Source organism: Sciurus carolinensis, chromosome 7 (assembly GCF_902686445.1).
Source record: "Sciurus carolinensis chromosome 7, mSciCar1.2, whole genome shotgun sequence".
Taxonomy (NCBI): Eukaryota; Metazoa; Chordata; class Mammalia; order Rodentia; family Sciuridae; genus Sciurus; species Sciurus carolinensis.
Genome location: NC_062219.1, coordinates 128,266,278 through 128,274,053, shown reverse-complemented (window position 1 = coordinate 128,274,053; position 7,776 = coordinate 128,266,278). Strand labels below are relative to the sequence as shown.

At 39.5% G+C, this 7,776-nt stretch overlaps 1 protein-coding gene across 1 annotated transcript in view; it reads right to left on the bottom strand.

Annotated features, from left to right (window-relative positions):
- Positions 1-19: 19 nt before the first annotated feature.
- Positions 20-7,776, bottom strand: part of Zscan12 (zinc finger and SCAN domain containing 12) — a 48,229-nt gene continuing 40,472 nt past the window's right edge. The window contains exon 6 of the mRNA XM_047558001.1: positions 20-122. The gene's annotated coding sequence lies outside the window, so the exon portion shown is untranslated. The remainder of the gene's footprint in view (positions 123-7,776) is intronic.

Genomic DNA, 7,776 nt, shown 5'->3' with positions numbered 1-7,776 from the left:
TCTTTCAACTTTTGTTAAGTAGAAAATGTCTATTAGTTTCTTATTTTTGAAGAACTCTGCCACCAAATTCTGAATTGAGTGATGTCAGAATGGCAGAATAGGAAGTCCCAGCCATAGTTCCTCTACAAAAACACAGATTAACAATGAGATATGAACCACAATACCGTTATAAGAATTCTAGAATCGGGCTGGGGTTGTGGCTCAGTGGTAGAGCACTGGCATAGCATGTGTGAGGCACTGGGTTTGATTCTCAGCACCACATATAAGTAAATAAAAATAAAGGTCCATCAACAACTAAAAAAAAAAGTTCTAGAATCAAGTTAAGTGGTAGTACCACGTAAGCACAAACCCTAAAACTACACTGAAATGAGTAAAAACAATTCATTTTATTCAATAAGTTAGTCTATTCAATCTGCTATAACAAAACACCTTCAACTAGGTAACTTATAAAAAAGAAATTATTGCATACTGTAATAGTTTGCATCTCAAATATCTCCCAAAAGCCTGCATCTTAAAGAATTGATCCCTGGCCTGTAAGACTATTGGGAGGTGGTGGAACCTTAAAGAGATGGGGACTACATAGGAAGAAGTTAGGTCATTGAGGTCATGGCCTTGAAGATGATGCTGAGACCCTTCTTCTTTGCTTCCCAGCTTCCACAAGATGTATAGTCTTCCTCCATGATATGCGGCCTCACCACACGTCCAGAAGCAACAGAGTCAACAAACCATAGACTGAAACCTAACAAACCATGAGCCAGAATAAGCCTTTCCTCTTGTTAGTTTGATTCTCTCAGGTGTTTTGTTATAGTAATGGAATTTGACTAACATACCTACACTTCTGGAGTCTGGGAGGTCAAAGAGCAAGATACCAGCAAATTCTATGTGTCACAGGTATGGTGACTTATATATGTCACATATGTATATGTTGGTTATGGAAGGGGCAAACAGGCTTCTTCCAACCTCTACTTTGAGTACCTATTGCATTCATGAGAGCTCCACCTTCATGACCTAAGCATCTTCTTAATACCATTACCTTGTAGGTTAGGTTTCAACATAAGAATTTTGAGGGGACACAAATATTCAAGCTATACTACCCAAGTCAGCCCCTTCCCCAAGTGGGCACAGCTCAGAGCTAAGAGAAAACGTCTCCCTCTGTGCAAAGAGAAGATCTTAGATTTCCCAGGGAAAGGGAGAAATAGCAACACAATAATAGTAAGAGATTTCAATAATCCTCTCTTAATAATGAATTGACATTCAGACAGAAGACTGGCAGATTGATAGTGATTGTTTTAATCTTTCAATATTTAAAGATATCCTCTCACTGCTGAATTCCTTTGTTTCTAATGAGAACTCTGCTGTCAATGATATCATTGTTCATCTACATCTGTGTAATGATCATTTTTGTCTGGTTGCATTCATTTTCTTTTGATCTTTGGTTTGTGCAGCTTGACTATGATATGCTTAGGTTTATTTTCCTTATTTTTCATTTTGGGGCTCATTGAACATCTTGGATCTAGATGTTGTTTTTTTTCATCATCTTTGGAGCAGTTTTGACCCATTTTTTCAAAAAATTTCCTATCTTATTCTCTTTCCCCTTTTTATGAGACTCCAGTTTCATGACTATTAGACCATTTTATATCATTCACAAGTTACTAAAATTCTTTTATTTTTCTTCAATCCATTTTCTCAATGCTCTTTGGATTGAAAGCTTTCTTCTCCATGTCCTACCTATTGTTAAGTCCACCTAGTAAATTTTTTTCATTTCAGATATTTTGCTTTTCAGTACTAGAACTTTATTTGGTTATTCTTTTGTAGTTTTGATTCCTCTACCTGTTTTCCCATTTGTTTACTCATTAATACTATATTTTCTTTAATCTTTGAACATATTTAAAATTGCTGCTTTGTATTTATTATCTACTAAATCATATTATAGTATATTATTATTTATTGTCTACTAAATAATTTAGGTCATTTCTGCATTTGTTTCTATTTAATCCTTAGAGGGGGACTTGTAGATAGCATTCTTTGCATGTCTAGTAATTTTTATCATATATTGGATATAGCAGATGATATTTTTTAAGACATAGAAATATGATTTCTCCCTGCAATGCATTTTGTTCTGGAAGACAATTTTTTAGGGTTTTGGTTTGTTTGTTTCTGTGTTACTAGAGATCAAACCCAGGACCATGCAAATGCTAGACAAGCATTCTACCACTGCGTTATATCCCCACCCCTGAAAGGCAATTAGTTTTATGGTAGTTTCCCTTGGTTCTTAGGAAGCTTGATTTTAGGTTTTATTAGTGTGGATATGGAGAAGCTCTTACTCAAGGGTATAGTTCTTACTCCTTTACTCCCGAGGCGTATTTTTATTTGTTCATTTATTGTTTTGTTGTTGTTGTTTCTTTTATGGGATTTTTGCTTTTGTTTTTTGGTATTCTGGAAAGGTATGGTCTTTTTTTTTTCCCCCATGAATAACATTTTTTGGGTACTAGAGATCGCTTTACCACTGAGTCACATCACCAGCCTTTTTATGTTTTTTATTTTGAGACAGGGTCTCACCAAGTTGCTTAGAGTCTCACTTAGTCGCTGAGGCTGTTCTCGAATTTATGATCCTCCTGATTCAGCCTCTTGAGCCTCTGGGATTACAGGTGTGTGCTGCCGTGCCCAACTGATTAACTTTTTTATTACAAAAATACCAAGACCGCAAAAGAGCAAAAGGCAAGGCACAGTCATTTTAAATGAGAAATATACTGTGTATACTTACATATGTGTATATATATTATTAATATCATTATTAATTAAAGGAGTATAAATTAATATAAAAATGGGAGTTTTCATATACCAAACAGCAATTCAAAAATGTATCAAAAATTATTAAGTTTAGTCTTTGAAATATTCAAAACATTGACTAAAACTGATTATGCTGGCACATGACTGTAATTCCAGCAACTTGGGGGCTGAGGCAGGAGGATCACAAGTTTGAGGCCAACCTTAGCTACTCAGTGCAGGCCTCAACAACCTAATGAGACCCTGTCTCAAAATTTAAAAAAAAATTCTGATAATTTATCCTAAAGAATATTAATTTTTTTTAAAAAAAATTAGCAGTAATTTATTAAATGTTACACATAATAGCACAGAAATGGAAATAAACTAAATATGAAGCAATAGAAGAATGATTAGATAAATAATGGTACAAATTTTTAATGATGGTTACAAAAAGATTCTGTTAATGCAAAAATGCTTATGTTGGAACTGGATATAGTTCATTGGAAAAGCATGTACTCACAAAAAAAAAAGAAGAAGAAGAAGAAGAAGAAGTTTATAAGATTAAGTCTAAACCATGCCTGTGAACCCAGCCACTTGAGAGGCTGAAGCAGGAGGATCATAAGCGCAAGGTCAGCCTGAAAACCTAGCCAGATACCCTCTCAAAATAAATTATATATATATATATATATATTTTTTTTTTTTTAAAGGACTGGGAACATAGCTCAGTGACAGAGCACCCCTGGGTTCAGTTTCCAACAAGGCACAGTCTTTCAATGTTACAATTGAACTCTCCTGATGTTATCAGTCTTTCCACTTTTACCAAACTAGAACTCTTATAGGACTCAAGTAAATCCTGATTTTGTATGATCTTTGTTCTCCTTTGATCCATCCTGTAGTAGTTAGCCTGTGCCAGGTCTTTTAGAATTTTGTCCTTTATATGGTCAACTCAGCCCTCAGCAAGGATGCATAGAAAACTTCCACATTAACTTTTCAGTTTCCCCATCTGTAATCTAACCTCCCCAAACTCTAACTCTAAATGCAACCCTGAACTCTCGTATCTATCTCCACACATTAGTGAGGTTGTGATGGTTTACTTGGACTCAGTCTCCCTATTCTGTGGTTGAGAAATCGTTTCCAGGCAGATAGTCAAGGTAGTGATTCCTGTTCCAGAGCTAGTTCTCAGCACTGATTATGTTTACAGGATGAAAGCCCCTATAACACTAAGCTAGATAGGACATAGAACACTTCCTCAAGCTTACACACAGGAAACACAGTCCAAGACACTTAGTGAGATATACATTCGGGAAAGGAGAATATCCAGATTTTTAGTACCTTACACAAAGATTGAGTTGAGTTGATGTTGATATCTAGATGCCCAAAGTGTCACTGTGGCCCACTATTAGAATATGGATATTATGGGGACCAGACAAGAAATGAAGTTCTGGTCTAGATAAGCCTCCTATTGGGTCTATAGGGATGTAGACTAGCAGGCATTTCTAATGATGTTTTATTGGTTCACTCTATGAATGATGTTATTCAGACCTCAGGAGCAAAATGTTCTATGTTGGAGGCCTTGGTGAAATATATTTGCTACAGAAGGAAGGAGATATATCCAGTGAAGATTCAAGTGCCAGCCATGGAAGTGAGATTTTAGATATGTCCAGTTATGTGGGACATGACAGACCTTCTAAAGTAAAGATGAAATTACTGCATTGTGTACTTTTATTTTATTAAAAAGAAAGTGGAGCCTTTCATGTCTGTAAGTCCAGCAACTCAGGAGGCTGAGATGAGAGGATCACAAGTTCACAAGTTTGAAGCCAGCCTTAGCAATTTAGCCAGACCCTGTCTCAAAATAAAAAATAAAAAATAAATTAAAAAAAAGAGGAAAGGGGCTCATAATGTAGTTCAGTGGTAAAGTACCCCAGGGTTAAATCCCTATTACTCCCCCTAGGTAAAAAAAAAGAAAGAAAGAAAAAAAGAGATGATCATAGATTCTTTTTAAAATGTTAAAGTTCTTTTTGACTTTTAAATCTTTAACCTCACTGAAATTGATTTTTATACAACATGTGAAGTAGAAACCCAATTTTATTTTATTTTTCCATTTAGATATCCATACCACAGTAGTATTTGTCAAGTAGTTCCTTCTTTCCACAGTGACTCTGAATGCCAGTTCAGTCATCTATTGAGCATCTGTACATACATGTTTGTTTTTCAGTCCCCAATTCTGTTTAATTGATCTAGTTACTGTCGTTGTGCAGATACTACACTGTTTTAACTATTATACGTTTACAATAAATCTTTACATATCAGGTAGAGAAAGTTTCTTCACCTCCTTCATTTGCTAAAAAAAAAAAAAAAAAAAAAAAAAATCTTGGGTCTTCTTCACTTTCTCATTATTCCATAGAAATTTAAAATGGGCCAAGTTCCACAGAACACACTATTGGGATTTTGATTGACTTTGCATTGAATTTATGTATTATTTTAGGAAGAAATGACATTGTCATATATTGAGTTCTCATATACATAGAAGTGTTATCTTAATTATTTATCCTTAATAAAGCTTTATAATTTTTCCATTAAAGCATATTTTGTGTTTTTGTTGTTGTGGTTTTTGTTTGTTGGTTGGTTTGCTTTGGTTTGGTTTGCTTTCCTACCAGGGATTGAACCCAGGGTCACTTAACCGCTGAGCCATATTCCCAGTCATATATACATATATATATCATTTAGAAACAGGGTCTAGCTGAATTGCTTAGGGCCTCACTAAATTGCTGAGTCTGGGTTTGAGGCAGATCCTACTGCCTCAGTCTCCTAATCCTCTGGGATTACAGCCATGCGCCACCACGCCCAGCCATCTTTTGTATTTCTTTGCTCCTGTGATTATTGCCTTTTAAAAGTTACTTTTCCAGGGGTTTTTCAAGATGGTGGACTAGAGGGCAGCTGCATTTCATGTTGCTCCAGGACACAGGATTCAAAACAGGAGATAGTGAGAGACTTGGGACCAACTCAAAGCCGCCGGGTGAGTCTCTCCCTTTGGGGAGGTGTCCCGGATGAGGCGGTAGCCCCGGAACGCAGGGAACTTTGTGAAGTAGAGTTGCTCGGCGAGACGCCCCTCCCCCCACTGAGGCGGTAAACACGGACAACTGGGATCGTCATAGAGGAGGCGGCTCAGCACAGCGCTTGGACTCGGAGCAACCACTGGGGCTCCGGGCAGCTGCCTGAGGAGGAGCTGCGTGGTGAGCTGTTTGGACTCAGAGCAACCGCTTCTGAACACTGGGGGGGTTGCCCGGAGGAAGAGGAGGAACGTGGCGGGTCGCTTGGTCTAGGAGTGTCTGCATCTGAGCCACAGGCGGTTGCCAGAGGAGGAGGCGAGTGGTGAGTTGTTTGGACTCAAAGCAACCGTTCCTGAACACCGGTGGCCTGCCTGGAGGAGGAGCGCGGTGGGTCGCTTGGTCTCCGAGCGACCGCTCCTGAACACCAGGGGGGCTAACCCAAGGAGGAGGAGGAACAGGGCCGGTCACTTGGACTCGGAGTGACTGCCTAGGGCTGCGGGCGGTTGGTGGGAGGAGGAGATGAGAAGTGAGTTGCTTGGACTCCTAGTGACTGCATCGGAACACCGGGCGGCTGTCCGGAGGAAGAGGTGTGTGGCGGGTCGCTGGGTCTCGGAGCTATTGTACGGGGCTCCAGGTGGTGGCTCAGAGGAAGGGCCGCATAGCCAGGCGATTAGGTGCAGAGCAGGGTCCCAGGATCTAGGTGGCTTCTTGGTGGAAGAGCCGCACAGAGACACGCCTAGGGGCGGAGCGAAGGTTCCAGGACTGCGGGCAGATTCTCTGAGGACAGGCAGCTTAAGGAGACTCATCTGCAAAGGGTGAGGCTCCCACCCAGGAGGTAGGTCCGGGCCCCTGGGAACGTTGCAGAGGAAGACAGCCCAGCCCAGGCGGTAGTTGTAGATTGAGGGGAACCTCTAGGAGGGGAACTGACCAGTGAGACCTCCCCACCGGGTGAGTCTTCCCTGCCGGGTGAGGTTTTCCCACAAGGACAGTAAACCAGAGACACAGGCACAAACAGGCCTTGCCTCAGCCCGCAGCCTAGTTCCCCTTTGGATGACCTTTGGTCAACAAGTGGAGGCACCTCTGCCCACTAGCAGGGAATATACCCCACCTGAGGGTCACCAACCCTAGAGAGGCAGCTTCCTTGTGGAGCACGGCATTATCAACTTCCTCCAAGACTGCAGGCTACTGTAGGATAAGAGGGGATATAATAGAAATCTTCAGGGACATTATAAGTCAATAGAGGAAATCTGCAATATCTTAATGATCCACTGATTCCTGAACAATATGAGAAAACAAGGGAAGAAAATGCCCCAAACAAATCTAGATGTTACATCAATAAAATCCAACAACAGCATGGCAGAAGAAATGACAGAAAGGGAGTTCAGAATGTACATAATTAAAATGATCAGGGAAGCAAACGATGAGATGAAAGAGCAAATGCAGGCATTGAAAGATGAGATGAAAGAGCAAATGCAGGCATTGAATGATAGCACCAATCAACAGTTAAAAGAGCAGATATGGGAAGCAAAAGATCATTTCAATAAAGAGTTAGAGATATTGAAAAAAAAAACAAACAGAAATCTTGAAGTGAAGGAAACAATAAACCAAATTTAAAACTCCATAGAAAGCATAACCAATAGGATAGAACACCCGGAACACAGAACCTCAGATATTGAAGACAAAATATTTAACCTTGAAAACAAAGTTGAACAAACAGAGAAGATGGTAAGAAATCATGAACAGAATCTCCAAGAACTATGGGATATCATGAAAAGGCCAAATTTGAGAATTACTGGGATTGAGGAAGGCTTAGAGAAACAAACCAAAGGAATGAACAATCTATTCAATGAAATAATATCAGAAAATTTCCCAAATCTGAAGAATGAAATGGAAAATCAAGTTCAAGAGGCTTATAGGACTCCAAATACACAAAATTACAACAGACCCACACCAAGGCACA